Source organism: Octodon degus, unplaced genomic scaffold (genome assembly GCF_000260255.1).
Source record: "Octodon degus isolate 3935 unplaced genomic scaffold, OctDeg1.0 scaffold00083, whole genome shotgun sequence".
Classification (NCBI taxonomy): Eukaryota; Metazoa; Chordata; class Mammalia; order Rodentia; family Octodontidae; genus Octodon; species Octodon degus.
Genome location: NW_004524659.1, coordinates 215,130 through 218,430, shown reverse-complemented (window position 1 = coordinate 218,430; position 3,301 = coordinate 215,130). Strand labels below are relative to the sequence as shown.

General features: G+C 38.2%; 1 pseudogene; it reads right to left on the bottom strand.

Moving 5' to 3' along the window:
• Positions 1-1,051: 1,051 nt before the first annotated feature.
• Positions 1,052-2,039, bottom strand: LOC101584183 (annotated as a pseudogene).
• Between the last annotated feature and the right edge of the window lie 1,262 nt (positions 2,040-3,301).

The following is a 3,301-nucleotide window of genomic DNA, read 5'->3' as shown; positions in this document are numbered from 1 at the left end:
CTAGTGGTTAACTGCTGTAAAAGATGCGGACATGATATCCTATTTACAAACACTATTACAACAAATCCCTCTATTCATTAAGAGAATGTAACTATATATCTATCCTAACCATTTTGAATACACAGATACAAAATGGACATTCGTCTGTATCCCCTTTTTCCTTTAGTTTCATCATTTGAATATTATAGGTGTGTCAACTCAGCAAAATATTCTGAAAGAGTCCAGTAGTCCATATTTTCGCTCTAACACATGATTTAAAACCAGAGATTCAACTTCCACTGGTGCTGGAAGGGGGATACCAAAGAATGTTCCCAAGAATCCTGTAGTCAGAGCTCAAAGCCAGAATTCAGGATGCTCAAAACCATTGCCTTGAGGCAGGGGGTCTCACAATTCCTGACTTGAAATTGTCCTATACAGCTACTGATTTTTAAAAAAAAAAGCATGACACTAGCAAGAGAAAACCAGACCCGAGGACCAGTGAAATAGATTAAAAGGTGCAGAAACAACTCCAGACACACTCCGCCACCTTATCTTGGACAAAAGATACCACATTCACAGGGAGAAAGACAGCCTCTCTAATAAGTGGGGCTCGAAAACCTGGCTCTGCACACGCCGAAGATTAAAACTGAAAACATATCTTTCACCACACACTATACTACATTCAAAATGGATCAAAGATCTAGATATTAAGGCAGGAACATTTTTTATTTTAAAGAGAATAGAAAAATAAGACATTAAATACACAATTTTTTTTTAAAAGAGAGAATGATAGTTACTCAACTATGGTTTCTACATTTCACATTGTTGTCTTCCATGTAGTTGCTCAGATTACAGATATAAGCATGTAAAATTGATCCAAGTAAAAATTTTAGGCATTAACTACTATATTCAAAAGACCAATAGAAATTAGAAGTACACTCAATAAAATTATGGGGAAAAAAGAAATTAGAAGCACAATCCTCTTAGTTATCCTGTGTATATGCATATGTAATTGTTCCCTTCCTTGTTTTTTTCCTGTTCAGCAAAATCCAATATTTACTTCTATAGTACTTTATAAATGGAATTTTCTTTGACTTGTATCCATTTCCTGGGGCTTATGGACTCATTCATACTTTCCATATTTAAAATCAAAGGTTCCTTTCTGAAGAGATCTTAATTTTAAGGTAAAATGTGGTCCAAGTTCTTGAATCCCACCTTCTTTTCACTCTTGAATATGTACCTAGGAAATCTGAAGAAAATGTAATCCATCTGATTGTGGAATGTGGCAACCTGTCTTCCAAAAAAATGAGATTTATGGGGAAAAGGAGAAGCAAACATATGTCCAATTGAGTGACCCAAACTTATTGTAAAGTTACTCAAAATTATTTCAGGTACATGTTCTGTTGGCTCCTTGTCCCTTCTCTTAATTTCTTTTCGAAGACAAACAAAAATGAGCAGTCAGACCATTTGACAAGTGACTCAGAATAAGTCCATTTAGTATTTTATGATCTTCATTAACCACAATTAGATCCGTGAAATCTCTTGAGATGCACTGTGGAATAATTTTTTTTCAGATCCAGTCCTCTTCTATAATAAGCATGTGAGTTGGCCATCACTGTTGAGAGCTGCTGGCAGAGTTTTACCGTTCTCCCATGGGGTCTAGCTGATGCTGTGGTGAGACTCTTGGGAGAAGTTTCTCTGTTGAAGTGAGGAGCAAACTTATCTGTAGCTTCATCGTAAGCAACCTCCTCATCATTAGCATCTACTGTAGTTTCATCATAGACTCGCCGGCTGTCAACAGTCTTTTTTAAGTTTTTTCTTAGCAGTCAACTTTCCCTTCTGCTGCTGCTATTTCTACACATGAACATTGTGTAGCCGCTGCTTGATCCTAATTTCCAAAATGCTGAAGCCTGGGGGGAAGGCAGTCATTTTTGGGGCCTGGACCCCGCCTTCCATCATGCCATCCCTGGTGACTGCAGCCTTTTGAGGGTCTGCTACAGCGGCTTATTTTTCAAGTCTTTCTTCCTGCTGCCTCCATGCTTTTCCCCGGCCTTCGCCATGTGTTTGCTCCAGCGCGTCCCTGTTCCCTTCTTTTTTTTTTTTTTTTTTTCTTTTTTTTGTTCTTTCCCTCAAATCAATTGTTCATTCCTTGTGAGCAGTTTCTTTCTCACTTAATTATATCTATTGTATTGTTCAAATTTTATTTGCTCTTTTAGATTCTTGCACTAGGGAGACAATATGATGTTTACACATGTGGGTCTGACTTATTACACTTATGAGTGTAGTTTCTAGTTGCATCCATTTACCTAGAAAAGCCTCACGTGTATCTTTCTTTATAGCTGAGTAACACTCCACTGTAAGACAGAAACATTAAATCTGCTGGGAGGTAGAATAGGCAAAGATTTTATGATCAAAACCCTGATTGCACGGGAACCATCACAAAGAATCAACAACTGGGATCTCATCTTATTAAAAAGCTTTTGCACAACAAGAAGAATCACCAATAGAATGAAAAGACAATCCACAATGTGGGGGAAATGTTTGCCAAATGTTCTTCAGACAAAAGCTTACTATTAAAAAAAAAGCTTACAATAGAGAACATATAAAGAACTAAAAAAAAAAAATCAGACTTTCCAAATTTAAAGACCCAATCCTCCCACCTTAGCTTCTCAGAGTGGAGTGATTACAGGTGTGCACCACCATGTTTGGCTCGATTTCCTTTTTAAAGGCTACATATTGTTCCATCTGGCATCTCTGCCATGTTTTTGTTTTTTTTTTTTTGTGGAACCGGGGATTGAACTCAGGCCCTTGCGCTTGCCAGGGAAGCGCTTATTCCACTGAGCCATTGCCCCGGCCCCTAAAGACCCAATCAAAAGTAGGCATCAGAGATAAATACACACTTCTCAGATGAAGAAATACAAACAGTAAATATATATGTGGAAAAGTGTCCCACATCATTGATCATTTGAGAGATGCAAATTAAGTAAAATCTCATTGACCTCACCTCAGAAAGAATGGCTGTTACCAACAAATGAACCAATAACCAATGCTGGTAGGGCGGTGGGGGGAAAGGAACCCTTCTCCACTGGTGGTGGTATGTAGACTGGCGCAAGCACTGCGGAAATAAGTGGAGATTCCTCAAAAACTAGAGTTAGAGGGCCAGTGTGATCCAGTTATTTCTGGATAGCTTCCCAGAGGAATTAAAAACATCATACCACAGTGATATATGTGCACCCATGTTTATAGCAGCACAATTTTTAATAGCTATATCTTGGAAACAACCCAAATGCCCACCAACCAAGGAATGGATGAAAGAGATGTG